Source organism: Monodelphis domestica, chromosome 3 (genome assembly GCF_027887165.1).
Source record: "Monodelphis domestica isolate mMonDom1 chromosome 3, mMonDom1.pri, whole genome shotgun sequence".
Lineage (NCBI taxonomy): Eukaryota > Metazoa > Chordata > Mammalia > Didelphimorphia > Didelphidae > Monodelphis > Monodelphis domestica.
Window position 1 is genome coordinate 293,983,900 of NC_077229.1, and position 17,762 is coordinate 294,001,661.

Here is a 17,762-nt window from a genome sequence, read left to right on the forward strand (position 1 = left end):
TTTTTGTTTTTTTTTTTAACCGTTTTATTCACTTGTTTCTTCTGGGTTGTTTTTGTAAGTGATATGAGACTGGGTAGAGTCATTCAGATTTAAGTCTTGTCAGGAGAAATGTGGAAACTGTTTTTTCCATCTTCTATTCCAAAGTTGACCTTGGCTTTTTCCATTAAAAAACTGGATCTAAAAGATAGAATCTGTCTACTGGCTACCCAGCATCCTAATTGCATTGCTTGGGGACAGAGTTGAGAGCTGAGGTCAAGATTCTACTGTAAGGTCATGATAAAGGGATTTCCCCTATCTTCACTAAATTTATTGGGGTTATATAAGACTCAGTATAGGAAGACATTTTTTCCTTTATAGTGATAGCATTTTAATATGACTAACTAAAGAAGAAACTTAAAGCTATGATATACACAGGATCTTCATGAAAACCTTTAATATCAAGTTACTATTGACTGAGACTGGTCCCCTAAGGACATCTCTGAAGAAGGTGTCAGAGTGTGTAACCACATGATGCTCCAGATAGTATGTCATGGGATACCCTCTGTTCAGATTGGGGGTATGTTACTGCTTTGTTGACAATAAATAGTGGGTTGAGCTGTCTCAGACTTCATCATTCACTGAGATACTGTCTAGGTACTATTTCAGCTTACGCCTAAGTTTCTTATTGCTTTCTAGCAGTTGAGTTCATCTTCATTCTAGGCTTAGTTGCTCCTACTTTACCTTGTTATATCTTTTCTAGAAATTCTCCAAACTCGTGTACTTCTCCATCAAATTAGGAAGTTCCACTGTTGGTTCCTCATAATTTATTTCCATTTTCTGAAGTTCCTCTGCTGTCAACATTGAGGAACAGAAGGGCAGGACTTCCTTGTCTTCTGTTTCAAACTTCCTATATATCTCAGCAAGCTTGTGAATGAGATCTACCTTCTTACAATTTTTCTCAGGGCTTTGATGGTGAGATTACTCTTTTACTTCTCTCTTCCAGTTTGGTCAAGTTCCACCAAGCTCTTGACTTGGCTCAATTCATTTGTTGTTTGAGTTTTTGAAGTTGCCGATGGGGCAGGTCTTTGTCTTCATGGATATGTTATTTCTGTTTCTCATTCTTCCAGATGTGTATGATGATTTTATAGGGCAGGGATAGCAAGGGAGTCCTGAATTTTCTATATATATATATTTTTTTTCTTCTACATCTCTATCATTTTAGAGCTCTTATCATCCCTTGACTTCAAGGTCTCAAAGATAAGCTTCTAGTCTTCTGTGGCATCTGTATTACTCATAGGGTCTCCTGGAGACTTCTCTACCAATTTTCCATTGTGCTTTCTAATTACATTCATGGAAAATGCTTCTCTTCCAGATTCTTATTTTTGAGGTCATCCCACATGCTTTGGAAATCCAGCTTAACTTTATATTCAGCATGAAGTTCTGCTCCATGGCCAGGAAAATGTTCTGGAGGTAGAACATCTTTTTCTCATGTTGTTTAATGACCATCTTCCTTTCTGTCTCAAACTCCTTAATGAGGGCCGCCCGTTTTTCTTTATAGCACTCATCTTTGGAGTGCTAGGAACCCATCCATATTGTGTAAGTGACCATGGAGGTCATACACATCCTGCTCTTCAGCTTCTCTCAGGTTCTTAGCCAAAGATCTGAGGACACTGTGGTTGCAATCCTCCACCCTTTCAAATGTTTGGCTAAGGATCTTGATATCTTTCCTTAGCCAAACTTTGGCCTTAACTTCTCTCAGGATGGTTCTTCACTGTGTATTGATTTTATTAAGGTTTGAGATACTATTTTTTTAAATTTTATATTATTTTATTTGATCATTTCCAAAGCATTATTCGTTAAAGACAAAGATCATTTTCTTTTCCTCACTCCCACACCCCCCATAGCCAACACGTGATTCCACTGGGTATCACATGTGTTCTTGATTCGAACCCATTGCCATGTTGTTAATATTTGCATTAGAGTTTCGTTTAGAGTCTCTCCTCTGTCATGTCCCCTCAACTGCTGTAGTCAGGCAGTTGCTTTTCCTCGGTGTTTCTACTCCCACAGTTTATCCTCTGCTTATGAATAGTGTTTTTTCTCTTAGATCCCTGCAGATTGTTCAGGGACATTTCACCGCCCCTAACGGAGAAGCCCATTACATTCGATTATACCACAGTGTATTAGTCTCTGTGTACAATGTTCTCCTGGTTCTGCTCCTTTCGCTCTGCATCACTTCCTGGAGGTTGTTCCAGTCTCCATGGAATTCCTCCACTTTATTATTCCTTTTAGCACAATAGTATTCCATCACCAACATATACCACAATTTGCTCAGCCATTCCCCAATTGATGGGCATCTCCTCGTTTTCCAATTTTTGGCCACCACAAAGAGCGCAGCTATGAATATTTTTGTACAAGTCTTTTGGTCCATTATCTCTTTGGGGTACAAACCCAGCAGTGCTATGGCTGGATCAAAGGGTAGACATTCTTTTGTCGCCCTTTGGGCATAGTTCCAAATTGCCCTCCAGAATGGTTGGATCAGTTCACAACTCCACCAGCAATGAATTAATGTCCCAACTTTTCCACATCCCCTCCAGCATTCATTACTTTCCTTTGCTATCATGTTAGCCAATCTGCTAGGTGTAAGGTGATACCTCAGAGTTGTTTTGATTTGCATCTCTCTGATTATAAGAGATTTAGAACACTTCTTCATGTGCTTATTAATAGTTTTGATTCCTTTATCTGATAACTACCTATCCATGTCCCTTGCCCATTTATCAATTGGAGAATGGCTTGATTTTTTGTACAATTGATTTAGCTCTTTATAAATTTGGGTAATTAAACCTTTGTCAGAGGTTTCTATAAAGATTTTTTCCCAATTTGTTGTTTCCCTTCTGATTTTAGTTACATTGGTTTTGTTTGTACAAAAGCTTTTTAATTTGATGTAGTCAAAATTATTTATTTTACTTTTTGTGATTCTTTCTATGTCTTGCTTGGTTTTAAAGTCTTTTCCCTCCCAAAGGTCTGACATATATCCTATTCTGTGTTTACCCAATTTAGTTATGGTTTCCTTCTTTATGTTTAAGTCATTCACCCATTTTGAATTTATCTTGGTGTAGGGTGTGAGGTGTTGCTCTATTCCTAATCTCTCCCACACTGTCTTCCAATTTTCCCAGCAGTTTTTATCAAATAGTGGATTTTTGTCCCAAAAGCTGGGATCTTTGGGTTTATTGTATACTGTCTTGCTGAGGTCGCTTTCCCCCAGTCTATTCCACTGATCTTCCTTTCTGTCTCTTAGCCAGTACCAAATTGTTTTGATAACTACTGCTTTGTAATATAGTTTAAGGTCAGGGACTGCAAGGCCCCCATCATATGTGTTTTTTTTTTCATTATTTCCCTGGATATCCTTGATCTTTTGTTATTCCAGATGAATTTTGTTATGTTTTTTCCTAAATCAGTAAAGAAATATTTGGGAGTTCAATGGGTATGGCACTAAATAGATAAATAAGTTTGGGTAGTATGGTCATTTTTATTATATTGGCTCATCCTATCCATGAGCAGTTAATGTTTTTCCAATTGCTCAAGTCTAGTTTTAGTTGTGTGGAGAGTGTTTTGCAGTTGTGTTCATATAGTTCCTGTGTTTGTCTCGGGAGATAGATTCCTAGGTATTTTATTTTGTCTAAGGTGATTTTGAATGGGATTTCTCTTTCTAGTTTTTGCTGCTGAGCTGTGTTGGAGATATATAGAAAAGCTGATAATTTATGTGGGTTTATTTTGTGTCCTGCAACTTTGCTAAAGTTGTTGATTATTTCAATTAGCTTTTTGGTTGAATCTCTAGGGTTCTTTAAGTAGACCATCATGTCATCTGCAAAGAGTGATAACTTGGTCTCCTCCTTGCCTATTTTGATGCCTTCAATTTCTTTTTCTTCTCTAATTGCTACTGCTAGTGTTTCTAGTACAATGTCAAAGAGTAGAGGTGATAATGGGTATCCTTGTTTCACTCCTGATCTTATTGGGAATGCATCTAGTTTATCCCCATTGCAGATGATATTAGCTGATGGTCTTAGATATATACTGTTTATTATTTTTAGGAACGACCTTTCTATTCCTATGCTTTCTAGTGTTTTTAATAGGAATGAGTGTTGTATTTTATCAAAGGCTTTTTCTGCATCTATTGAGATAATCATGTGGTTCTTGTTGGTTTGCTTGTGTTTTCCTAATATTGAACCAGCCCTGCATCCCTGGGATAAATCCTACTTGATCATGGTAGATGACCCTTCTGATCACTTGCTGAAGTCTTTTTGCTAGTATCCTATTTAAGATTTTTGCATCTATATTCATTAGGGAGATTGGTCTATAGTTTTCTTTCTCTGTTTTTGACCTGCCTGGTTTTGGAATCAGTACCATGTTTGTGTCATAAAAGGAGTTTGGTAGAATTCTCTCTTTGCTTATTATATCAAATAGTTTGTATAGTATTGGGATTAACTGTTCTCTGAATGTTTGATAGAATTCACTGGTGAATCCATCAGGCCCTGTGGATTTTTTCTTAGGAAGTTCTTTGATGGCCTGTTGGATTTCTTTTTCTGATATGGGATTATTTAAGAATTCTATTTCTTCTGTTTTTTAGGCAGTTTGTATTTTTGTATATATTCATCCATGTCACCTAAATTCGTGTATTTATTGCCATATAATTGGGCAAAGTAATTTTTAATGATTGCCTTAATTTCCTCTTCATCAGAGGTGCTGTCCCCCTTTTCATCTTTGATGCTGTTAATTTGCTTTTCTTCATTCCTTTTTTAAAATTAGATTGACCAGTACTTTGTCAATTTTGTTTGTTTTTTCAAAATACAAGCTTCTAGTCTTATTTATTAAATCAATAGTTCTATCACTTTCGATTTTATTAATTTCTCCCTTAATTTTTAGGATTTCTAGTCTGCTTTTCTGCTGGGGGTTTTTAATTTGATCACTTTTGAGTTTTTTAATTTGCATTTCCAATTGATTGATCTCTGCTCTCCCTAGTTTGTTAATATATGCACTCAGGGATATGAATTTACCTCTGATTACTGCTTTGGCTGCATCCCAAAAGGTTTGAAAGGATGTCTCGCCATTGTCATTTTCCTCGATGAAATTATTAATTGTTTCTATTATTTCTTCTCTAACTAAACGATTTTGGAGTATTATATTGTTTAATTTCCAGTTAGTTTTTTATTTGGTTTTCCATGTACCATTACTGATCATTATTTTTATTGCCTTGTGATCTGAGAAGGCTGCATTTATCATTTCTGCTTTTCTGCATTTGTGTGCTAAGTTCTGTGACCTAATGTATGGTCAATTTTTGTGAATGTGCCATGTGGTGCTGAGAAGAAGGTGTATTCCTTTTTATCCCTATTTATTTTTCTCCATATGTCTATTAATTCTAATTTTTCTAAGATTTCATTCACTTCTTTTACCACTTTCTTATTTATTTTTTTATTTGATTTATCTAAATTTGATAATGGTTGGTTTAAGTCTCCCACTAATATGGTTTTATTGTCTATTTCTTCCTTCAATTCTCCTAGTTTCTCCATTAGAAATTTGGGTGCCATATTATTTGGTGCATACATGTTGATTAGTCATATTTCCTCATTATCTAAAGTCCCTTTTAACAAAATATAATTACCTTCCCTATCCCTTTTGATCAGGTCTATTTTTGCTTTGGCTTTATCAGATATCATGATTGCAACTCCTGCCTTCTTTCTGTCAGTTGAGGCCCAGAAGGTCTTACTCCATCCTTTAATTCTGACCTTGTGGGTGTCAACCCACCTCATGTGTGTTTCTTGAAGACAACATATGGTAGGGTTTTGGATTCTAATCCATTCTGCTATTCGTCTATGTTTTATGGGTGAGTTCATCCCATTCACATTCAAAGTTATGACTGTCATTTGTGGACTCCCTGGCATTTTGATAATCTTCCCTAATTCTAACCTTTTTTTCTTCGGCTCTACCTTTTAGTCCAGTGATTTACTTTAAATCAGTCCCCCTTATCCCCTCCCTTTATATGTTTCCCTTTTTAGTCCCTCCCCTTTTGTTCTCTCCCCCTCCCCCCTCTCTTTTCCTCCCCTTTTGTTTTCCCTCTCCCCCTCCCCTCCTTGGTTTTCCCTTCTCCCTACCCTTATTGGGTAAGATAGAATTCAAGATCCCAATGGATCTGGATGTTCTTCCCTCTCAGAGTTGATTTCCCTGAGAGTAAGGTTTAAGTAAAAACTCTCTTCTTCTCCTTCTTATAAGGGTTTTCTTCCCCTCCCCTTCCCGTGTGAATCTTTGTGTGAGAAAGATTATTCTATTTGTCTTTCTTTTCCCCCTATTTACACATTACATTTTCCCCACATGTTAGTATACATAGATTGATATAAATATAGTCCTTATAGAAGAGAGTTTGAGTAAAAGAAGAAGATAACATTTTTCTCCTTTTCCCTTTCCTTCATATTTACCTTTTCAGGTATTCCATGCTCTTTGATTTTCGATATCGAACTTTCCACAGAGCTCTGGTCTTTTCTTTGCAAAAACTTGGAAATCTTCTATTTTGTTGAATGCCCATACTTTCACTTAGAAGTATATAGTCAGTTTTGCTGGATAGCTGATTCTTAGTTGAAGACCCAGCTCTCTTGCCTTTCTGAAGATCATGTTCCATGCCTTACGTTCATTCAGAATAGAACTTTCAAGGTCTTGTGTGATCCTGATTGGCATTCCTTTATATCTAAATTGTCTTTTTCTGGCTTCTTGTAGGATTTTTTATTTTGTTTGAGAGCTTTGGAATTTGGCAATTACATTCCTGGGAGTTGTCTTTTGGGGGTTTAGTGTAGAGGGTGTTCTGTGAGCTCTGTCAGTGGCTGTATTGCCCCCTTGTTCTAGAATCTCTGGGCAATTTTCTTTAACTATATCTTGTATTACGATGTAGAGTTTGCTGTTTATTTCTGGCTTTTCTGGAAGTCCAATTATTCTTAAATTATCTCTTCTCCCTCTATTTTCCAAATCTGTCACCTTGTCAGTGAGATATTTTATGTTGTCTTCTAGTTTCTTGGTCTTTTGGTTTTGCTTTATTAGTTCTTGTTTTAAGGCCTGGATTTTCTTTTCAGTTTGGTCAAACTGGTTTTGTAGATGCGTGAATTTCTTTTGCATTATTTCCCACTTTTCCTCCCAGAAGGCTTCCATCTTTTTGATCATTTCTGATTCAAATTCTTCATGGGTTTGTGAAGAGTTTCCATTTCTTTTGGAAGGTTTTGGGGCATTTGCTTGTGTTTCCTCTTCTGTCTCCTCTGTGTTTTGTATTTTTGCTCCCTAAAATGTATCCAAAGTTGCCCCCTTCTTTTGGTTTTTATTTTTGGAATTTGGGTGCTTTTGTGCTTCAGTGTCGTTTGCCATCTCTATCTGAGTGGGGGAGAATTAGCTTTTCTTATCTCTGTCTGGTGTTCAGAGGTTTTAGCCCCAGGCAGATTGTCCTTTCTATGAAGTTGTTGTTATGTCTTCCCCGGGAAGCCGGGAATTGCTGGTGTCCCTGGGTTGAATTGAGTGTGCCCTGAGGTAGGGACCTGAGACTAGGATGGAGGGATCCAGCCAGGGGGTTATAAGCTCTCCCCGTCTCTCTGTTTCCCTGCTGTCTGAGTGCCCCCTCGACTGGGTCAGGTTGTTTTCAGGAAGAGGCCTTCAGAATAGCAGGCCCTGGGATCCTTTTGCCAGCCCTGAGAGTTATTGTTGTTTCCGAAGACCCTGCTCTCTGAGGGGGAGGGGCCGTGGCTTCCCTGGGCTCAGGGCGAGGGCTACTGATAAGAAGATTAGCTTTCCCTGGGTTGAACTGAGATTCTGATGGAAGGATCCAGCCAGGGGGTTATGAGCTCCCTGGTCTCTCTCTGTTTCCCTGCTGTCTGGATGCCCCCTCGACTGGGTTAGGTTGTTTTCAGGATGTGGCCTTCAGAATAGCAGGCCGTGGGGCTCTGAGGTTGCCTCTGTTGCCTCGGACTCAGACTCGGAGCTCTGGGTTGGGGGGGATGGGTCCTAGGACCTTCCTTCTGCCTATCCCTTAGGTCCAAGTGGTCTCGGGTTCTGGCTTTTGGGGGGGGCATACCTTTTGATCCAGGTCCAGGTCCAGGAGGAGGACTCCCAGGGTCTATGCTGTTGATCATTTTGAATTTCAGTGCTCTAGGAGCATTCAGTTTGAGATCGGTAAGGAAAGGTTTCAGGAGATCTGGACTTTAGCTTTCTCTAAGCCACCATCTTGACCAGAAGTCCAAGGTTTGAGATACTATTATGCTTCTCTTTAGCTGGCTTGTCCTGGCAAGGGAGAATGATGGAGAAATCTGACCTACTTCTTGATGATGCTGAATGATTTTAAAAATTCTTTAGGGGCTTTATTATAAGAAACTTGTGATTTAAATAGTGTAAAATTATTAGACCTTTTACAAATAAAGAAATTGAGTCTCAATAATTTTATCAGGGTAACACAGCTGTTGAATATTGGAGTTTGTATTGGTAGCCAGTTTTGTTTTGTTTTTTACTTCAAATGATGATTATTCTACTGTATCATGACGAAATGCTTCTTGACATATATTTAAGCCAAGTTCCAGATGCTGACGGTAAAATTGAACCTATGGCATGAATAGAAAGTATATTTATCAGAGAATCAGTAATACTCAATACCTTTTTTTTCCACTTAAGGCAAAAAATAGCTTCATCTAAACAGGAAACATATAGTTAAAGAACATTTTCTTAGTGATTTCTGTTACAGTGAGCAAGTCAATTTATTTCATGCTCATGATTTCTCATTTCACTGTGTGGGGATTATTTCACAAGGATAAGATGCAATCACAGTAATATTTTCTCAGCAAAGTGGTGCCTGGAGAGAAATTGCGCATAGTATTACAAATTGACTTACGCATTGAATTACAGATTTCTTGTTTGACAAACTTCCACTTTGAAAAAAGCATCTTCTTCTGCCAAAAAGGCCTTAAATCTCTGTAATAACATATCTTTTGCTTTATCCAGGAGTAATAGGTATCCAGGAAAAGGCAGAAGTGGTGCAAAAGGGTTCAGTTTATTTACTAGTCATAGACAACATATTTTATATGGACCTGTATATATTCAGGGACTAAATCTCTTGGCAGCTGTTTGTGTCTTTTGCCTACACAAACCTCGCTGCACTCTAAGTCATTCTAGTTTTTTGACTAACTTGTTTTAAAGAAGAATCTTCTTTGGAAATTATGTATTACAAATTTAGCAGTCAAATTTAAAAGAGCAGAAGAGGAAATAAAATCAAATATAGAAATGATATTGAAAGTTTAAAATTTAATGTAAATTTAGGCACCCTTGTCAGTGGACACACTATTTCCAGGGTTCATGTCAAATTTCCCAGCATCATTCTTTTATGCTTTTATATGCTTCTGGTCTGAGAAAGAAGAGGAATCAAATTGCTTCTTGCTGTAGGTGCAGTAAAAAACTAAGTTAAAGAGTGAAATGCTGGATCCTGAAGTATGGAATTGCCATATAGAAATGTTAAGAAAGTTTTCCAAATAATAAGTAAGAAACAGAATAGATTGACCTCACCTGTGTAACCTTTGGGAAAAACAACAACAATAAAACAAACAAACAAACAAACAAACAAAACCGGACTCTTCAACCTTAATTGAGATCTTTATCCTGCCCTTTGGATGATGTCTATTTTTTCCCCTTTATCAATAATATCACAACATGAACCATTTTCCATTTCAATTACTCATGTTATTTATTGTGTTGTTAAGAGAAAGAGGTACCTTCTCTCCCTTCATCATAAGTACCACACCTGCAGTCCTTTTGAGGGACTGACTTTTAGAGGTGATTTCAGTGTGTGATTCATAATCTAGGGTTTTGTTCCATGTTCTCTAAAAGATTCAGTCTAACTGCTAGTTCTTTGGCATAATCAGATTGTGTGGCTGGCTATGGAGGGCAATGTCTACCTGAATTTTCCCCTAATTTGAGAATCTAACAGTGTTTGCTATTCTACATATGTGTGCTGAAATACGGTGGTGGATTTTTTTCCTTTTAGACATTTCTTGCATTTTGAAGATGTATATCTACATTTAAAGAGAGGAATATGCATAAAAGAAAACCAAATTTGAAATTAAAAAAGGATTCTTCTTCCACTTCTCCATCTGGAAAAGGGAGCTTATCTTTGTAAGTTGCTTTACTTGAGGGTAGCCAGGTGCTACAGTGGATAGAGCACTGGGCTTGGAATAAGGAAAATCCATCTTCATGAGTTCAAATTTGGCCTCAGACACTTACTAGCTGGGTGACTCTGGGCAAGTCACTTAACTTTGTTGTTCTCAATTCTTCATCTGTAAAATGAGCTAAAGAAGGACATTGCAAACCACTCCAATATCTTTACCAAGACAATCTCCAAATATGGTCAAGAAGAGTCAGACATGACTTGAAATGATTGAACAACAACAATATATTCTTTGACAAAACACAAGTTCCTAATGAAATTGGTGGGAATATTGCTAATTGGAGGGAGGGGATAAGCATTTATAAAGTGCCTCATTATGTGTCAGACAGTATGCTAAGCTCTTTATAAACATTATCTCATTTGTTCCCCCTAATAATCTTGCATGGTAGCTGTTGTTATTATATATCCCCATTTTAGAGTTGATGAAACTGAGATTTAAGTAATTTGTCTAAGATTACAGAGCCAGTAAGTGTCTGAGGCTAGATTTAAACTTTCCTTCCTTCCTAAGGTCCCAGGGCTCTCTTTATCCACTGTTCAACCTTGGTGCTCCATTTGAATTCCACCCACTTTTGAAAAATTAGGAGGAGTTACCTTGTCAAAGGAGTTGATGCTATGTCATCTTTTCATAAAGCAATGAATCCTTCTACAACAGAGTCATCCCTAGTATATCTTTTCTTTTCTCTAATGATTGTGGATTTCTCTCTCTTAATTCTGCCTCCTGGAAGGCTCAATACAGTGAAAAGAGGCCTGAATTTGGAGTCACAGGTCTTGATTTCAAATGCTAGCTCTGCTTCTTTGTACTGGGTGACTTTAATTGTTTAACTTCTCTGAATTTCAGTTTCCTTTTCATCTAGGCAGTTAGTAGAGTTGATTGGTTTACTTAATCAAGTCACCCTAATCTACTTAAAGTAAAGAGTAAGATACAGCAGTACCTCAACCAGGTGAAAACAATCTATTATTCAAACATAGATTTCGATTTCAAAGTTTCAATCAATCACAGGCTTTAAGTATAAAAATGCAGGAACTGAAGTATTGTTGTGCTGGAATCTTTTGTGAATAGGTGTAGGAAATTTGTCTAGACTCTAGGGGTTTTCTATAAATTACCAATCTAGTTAAAACTATAGTTTTAGAGAAGTTGGAACAGACTTGTTTTTCCAGTGAAACTCCTTAGGAAGTATTTCCTGGGGGAAAGAGGGACTATAGTCTAGGTCTTCACTTCCCTTTCTCTTCTCCATATCCCAATCCTTCTCATTATCCAAAAGGAAATCTGACAAGCTTCAGAAATAAAGTACAGTTATTAAGAATTTATGTGCCTTCTATGTTCTATGCTTCAGAGAGTATGCTAAGTAGTAGTTATGAAAACAAAGGCAAAAACCAGTTCCTCCCCTCAAGAAGCTCACAATCTAATTGGGAAGACAATACTCCAAGTATGTACAGATATGTTATGTATATTTTATTGAAGATAACCTTAGAAGGTAGTAGCAGAGACTAGTGAAGGTTTGTTGGAGAAGATGTGGTTTTAGCTGAGATTTGAAGGAAGCCAAGAAAGATAGAAAATAGACACAAAGAGAAAAGGGAATTCCAGGCACAGAATGGATTTTTTAGCTTCCCATCAGTGTCTAAGAGGCAACCCTGGATGAGCTGATGGCAATGCCTCCTTTGGAAGCCAAGGATAGATGATTCAGTGTTCCACAAGGAGTTCAGTAAAGAAATTTCATCCTTTGGCACATGAGATTCCCTAAACTAGAGCCCACTTTCCTTTGGACTCTTTAGTTATTTGTGGGAATGTGTACCACAGACTTTTGAAAGGATATTTTATAGCTACTTTTTTACTATACCACCTTACTAAATACTCTTTTATAAGGGCTGCTTTAGCTTTGTTGGAGAAAATTATTCTCTAATTGTAATTTTGAGAGGGAAGCACGTGAGAGTGAGTATTTGAGATAGTAGCATTAGAGAATCAAACCTCACTAAAGTGGTACCCTTAGTACTCTAACGGAGATTTAGCCTTGCTGTGGGAGTAGAGAATCATCTGTGAGAAGGAGCATGGGATAAAGTTCCTCAGAGTTCATGTGAGCTCTCTCTATAAAATGAAGTAGTTGGACTAGGTGATGTCTAAGGTCTTAACTCTTGAGCTATAAGCCATCTGTAAGACAGATTCAGTTTTTCATTTTTTATCATTATGTGCCTATGATATTGCTATAGCAGAAACTGGACAATATATGTATGTTATTCATTTGTTATATTGCTACATATGTACCACTTAGCATAATAAGCCTTCTTCATTAGTCAGAAGAACTTTTGATACCAAAGTCAGCCAAGGTCAATACTGACACTGTGATGAGATACTTTGAAGGCTAGCTCCAGTGTCCTGTATCACAGACTGAGCAATGAGACAGAAAGAGGAGAAGGAGGAAAGAAGGTACAAGGGATTTGGTGTCATTCCTTAGAGTCAGGTATTCTACAGGTTCATTCACCAGCCTCTACCCAAACCCCCAAATAGAAAACCTTTTATACCCTCCTTAAATAGAAAATACCAAGAAACTGAGGGTGAACTGTTTTAAGTAAGAATCTTCATTATGAATACTTTAGAAGATCACTCAGAGCACTTGCATAAATCAGTGAAAAGGTAGTAAGAACTTACTATGTGCAAAGCACTGTATTAAACACCAATCATACAAGTAGAAAAGGAATAAAATTCCCCTTCTCAAGTAGTTAACATTCTAAGTGGGAAACAGTGCATAAGTAGGCTTCACGCACAAGTCAAATGGAAAGGTGCTATAATACTTTATGGTACAGTAAGAAAGCAAATGGTCTTTCAGCTTTTCCAATTTCATTTCTGCTAATCATATCCATTTCTTCTGTTGAATTGTTTGACGGTGTCAAGGACTTTGGTGACAACAACTTTCTCTTCTCCATCTTCAGTAGCTGTGACTTCAGCTACCACAGAAGCAATTGACAGGTTGCACCTCTACAAGTCTTGCTTTCCTATTTGATGACTATGGGTTTACCTGCCCATCAGTGACAGTTCATTAACAAGCATTTTATGATCAGTTTAGAAAACTAACAACCCATGATTCAGTCATTAAGGTTAATTCTTAATTATGTTCTTCCAGACTTAATTAAATAGGGAAACAAATGGCTCTGAAGGGGGAAAAAAATACTGTGATACTCTGTTGTGGCTTCGAGGGTTGTGGCATGGCTCTGTTTGTACAAAGGACTAAAGAAGTAGAGTCTTGATGTATTCCCAGGCAGAAATCCCTCCTGGGACACATGAGTACATTGTTACTTAAAATCCTTGGGCCTAGCGATTTGGCTGCGAAGTTGGGAAGGATGAACAGGCTGGGAGGCTAATCACTGGATGGGGAATCCGCTAATTGGTAAAGTCCGTTCTACTTTGCTGTCTGGCACTCAGCAGTGTCCAGAAACTGAAATAAAACCAGTGGGTCTAATTTTAGGCCTGCTCGTGCTCCTGGCATCCATGGAAATAAATGCTGTTGTTTTTAGAGCCACATTATATTATCTACTGGAGCTACACTGTCAGAACTGAGTGCCTTGTTTTATTTTGCATTTCCACACCATGGCCTTTTATTCGACTAAAGTGTGGAAATAATTACAAGGAGAGTTTTTATGTAAAGCCTCTTGAGGTAGATAATCATATGAAAGCTTTTTTTTTCTGGCAAAAGTAGCTGTTTTTATCTAGTAGTGAGGACACTGCTGAGTATGATACTAATACAGTCCTTTATATAAATAACTAATGAGTCCTTCTAAGACTCCTACAAGGAAGGGATTGTAATTCCCATTTTATAAATTGAAAAGAGGTAGAGAGTACAATCTATCTGTGTCACCAAACAACTCTGTGGCAGGACTGAGAGAAAGCATAAAAATTCTTGTGTCCTGCTGAAGTGCCTCTAAAGTATCTAGTAAAGTAGGAAAACTTTGTTTATGCCAGAAAGAACATTTTAAGGATATATTTTGAAGAAAGAAAAACATATTATTTGGCTTTCTTTATTAAAATTATTTTTTGGTAGGGATTTGTAGTCTTGAGATAATTTGGAAAGATTTATTCAAAGCTCATATAAGCAGCCAGGTAGCATATGCAACACTTTTAAACAGCAGATTTCCTAACCAAATGTTTTATTTTCACTCAATTGTTTTTAACTTCATCTGTGAGTGGCTTCAGAAGCTATGTATGGAGTATGGATATATGGATGTATGAACTATATAGTACATTCCTCAGAATTTGGTCTTTTTCAATCATTTTTAATTCAGAATTAGATAATTTTATACAGATATGTTGAGTTTCCTACAAAAATCTTAAAGAACTTCATTGTGGTCCATGGGTGACTGAATTCTTTTTTTTAACTCTTATTTTTTGTCTTAAAATCAATACTGTGTATTGGTTCTAAGGCAGAAGAGTGGTAAGGGCTGGGCAAATGGGAGTTAAGTGACTTGCTGAGGGTCAGACAGCTAGAAAGTGTCTGAGGCAAGATTTGAACCCAGACAGGAGTCTCTAGTTCTGGCTTTCAATCCAAAGGACCACCTTTAGGCTGTGGAAGTTCCATCTAAGCTCTACAGACTTTACAAATAGACCCAGAGCCATATTGTATCTCCTCTCTGAGGACATAAGTGTATAGAACTTTTATAGTAGAGTACTCTCGACTTTCTAAGAAAATGTTAAATTTCTAAAATTCTAATAAATCACTTGAAGGTTCATTGATGGTAGCCAGTGGTACATTGCTCGCTTTGCTGGACTTGTAATTTCATTGGTCTAGGCTGTCTGTGGCTGACCCATGTCCTTTGGTGACAAGAACTTTCTTTTGTGGGTCTTCAGTCGTTGCGGCTTCAGCATCAACAGAAGCAGTTGGCAGCTTGTGTCTCTACCAGCCTACATATACTAGTGAGTGTGTTTGTAAAATGTATGTGCTTTTTGTCCCATCGGTGTTGGAGCATTCCTGAGTCACAGAGACTTGGGTTGGAAGGGTTTGCTTAAAAAGACCAAAGAGGCATGCATCCGAGCTGGGATTGAGATAGGAAGGCAGCATAAAACATTGTGTCTGGGATTTGGATGAAGGATCTAGTGTTAGAAGAGTGAGTGGAAGAATAACATTTTGTATAATTGTGAACTTAAGTCCTAAGAATTGTACACAGTCTCATTGGTATGTGATCTTTCAGGAAGCAATATGTGTGCCAGTGTAAATAGCTCTAAATCTAATATTAACAATTCCTAAGCATGCGCCGGATACTCAAGAGCCTGCTGTGATATCAGATTTATAGGGAGGAGGGTGTGCTGGTACTTTAAATGCCCTAACCCTAACCAAGAAGGGAGTGGGATACATTTTTATAAGGAGACAGACATTTCTGACTTGTATTTATGTCATGGTCTAGCAGAAAAGAGCCATAGTTAGCTATCTATGGAATCATGAGTTGAACATATTCTCCATGTATATAATAGAAAACTTGCCTTTAATGACAAAAGGATATGTTTATTTCTGCTAAAAACACTCAATTTCTCACTGTTGCTAGGTTCAACATGGATGGTAAGCACTAGATTACAATGAGAAAATGTGTACTCAATATCCATGGGTCAAGATTTTATACTTTTGTGGAAACTGGATGAATAACTCATAGCAAGAAGTTGAATATTATTTAGCACTTTGGATCTTGTATTTTGCTGAAACTTTTACAATCTAACATTTATCTTACATAGGTTAAGGAGGTTTCATCCTTTTAAAGACTGTCTTCTTTTTTTAAAACAGCATTGACTATCAGTTTAGGGAGTAATTATGGGGGACAAGGAATTTGTCCCTTTTTAATGAAATATGGGAACAAAATAGGAACTATTTAACTCTCCTCCCTTCCTGTCCATGGCCTAACAACCTCTCAAGTTAAGAACAGATTTCTCTGGGAGATGTTGCCCTTCAAAACCAGGGCAGAGTGCCCAAATAGGATGTAAAACCTTGACTTCAATTTCCCGAGAGCTTAAGTGTTCTTTTTTGCTATCTTCATTAAATTTAGAAATAAAAAAAATCCATTGGATTTTATATTGCCCATTTAAAACTTCACCCCCTGAACATCCTCCAGTGGTCTGTGTCTACTTAATAAGGTAGTTGAAACCTGGCCTGTTAACCTTTGACCTGAGGGGCCTGTGCATACTTCCTTACTCATTAAATAGCTAACTCCCTTTCTAGCAGGTCCTGTGTCTGTGAATTCCTCACTAGGTCTGGTTTTGTTCTGATACTGCTCTTACTGGGGTGACCTCTGAAGCAGAGCCAATAATATAGTTCACTTTGGTCCCATTCAATTGATTTCTAGTCTACTCTCTCCTCGATGCCTAGGGGTAATATCTTCCCCTTCTACATTGGGTTAATTTGTCCAACCTAATTTCACCCTTAATCCCCATATTTGCAGCAGGCAAGATGAAGAGTCATGTGAGCCAAAAGCTGTTTTCAAGTATACAATTCTCCCAAAGTTAAACTAGAAGGGTGGATCTCTTTTTATATACTCTTTGGAAAAGCTGTGTATTGTGAATGTCTGTATATGTAGGTAGGGGAATCAACATGTTACAAAGAGCTTGGGCCAAAGAAAACCACCAAAGAAAAATAGAAAAACCAAAGCCAAAACCCCACTACATTAGCTTTCGAACTTAAACATCTCTCACACAAAACAACTGTAAGTGCATTTTCAGCATTCCAGAGCTGAGCAGAGCTCTCAGCCTACTGTCATGAGCTCATCTCATCAATTAAATCAGGATAGTGCTTAGAGGGAAGATCTCCAAAAAACCCCAAAAGTTGTGGAAGAAGTGAAAATTCTGTAGGTGTCTCTCTTGTCCTTGTGTTACCTTAGTTTCTCATTCCCATCAGGAGATGTTGAGATGAAAAAGGGAAGGAATGCTCTCTTTTGGATTAAAAGCAAGATCAGTTTGGTATAGGTAACCATGAAATCCATGATTTGAGAATGGGCTGAGTGGAGTTTGGAGGAGTGAAGAAAGAAAGTCCTCTCTCTCTGTCTGTCTGTCTGTCCGTCTGTCTCTCTCTCTCTCTCTCTCTCTCTCTCTCTCTCTCTCTGTCTCTCTCTTTTTCTACTCTCTCTCTGTCCTCTCTCTTTCCTCCCCTCTCTCTACATGTGTGTGTGTGTGTGTGTGTGTGTGTGAAATTCAGGGAGACAAGTGTGAAGAACTGTAAGTCAGATGTATCTTAGGCAACCCTCTTGTTTGGCATCTGCTCAGCCTTTGACTTTAACAAAAAAGAGCTGAATGGCTTGGACTTTTGATTTCAATCTTCATTTTTCATTTTCGTTTCCATGGGAATTTGTGTTTGAAAAGAAGCTTGAAGAGCACCCCATCTGTAAAATATGAAAATTAATACCTTTGTCTGTTTGAGGGTAGAGGGCTAAACCAGATGGTCACAGATGCCTAGAATCTCGTATTTGGAAGAAACTCAATGGCCTTTTAGTTTAATTCACAACTGAACAAGAGTCTCTAGGATAGCATCTCTGACAAGTGCTTATCTAGTAAATGCTAAATGACCTCTAGTGTGGGAGGAACTCAGTA

General features: G+C 37.7%; 1 pseudogene; it reads right to left on the minus strand.

Annotated features, from left to right (window-relative positions):
* Nucleotides 1–490: 490 nt before the first annotated feature.
* Nucleotides 491–17,158, minus strand: LOC100617976 (dynein regulatory complex subunit 2-like; annotated as a pseudogene).
* Between the last annotated feature and the right edge of the window lie 604 nt (nt 17,159–17,762).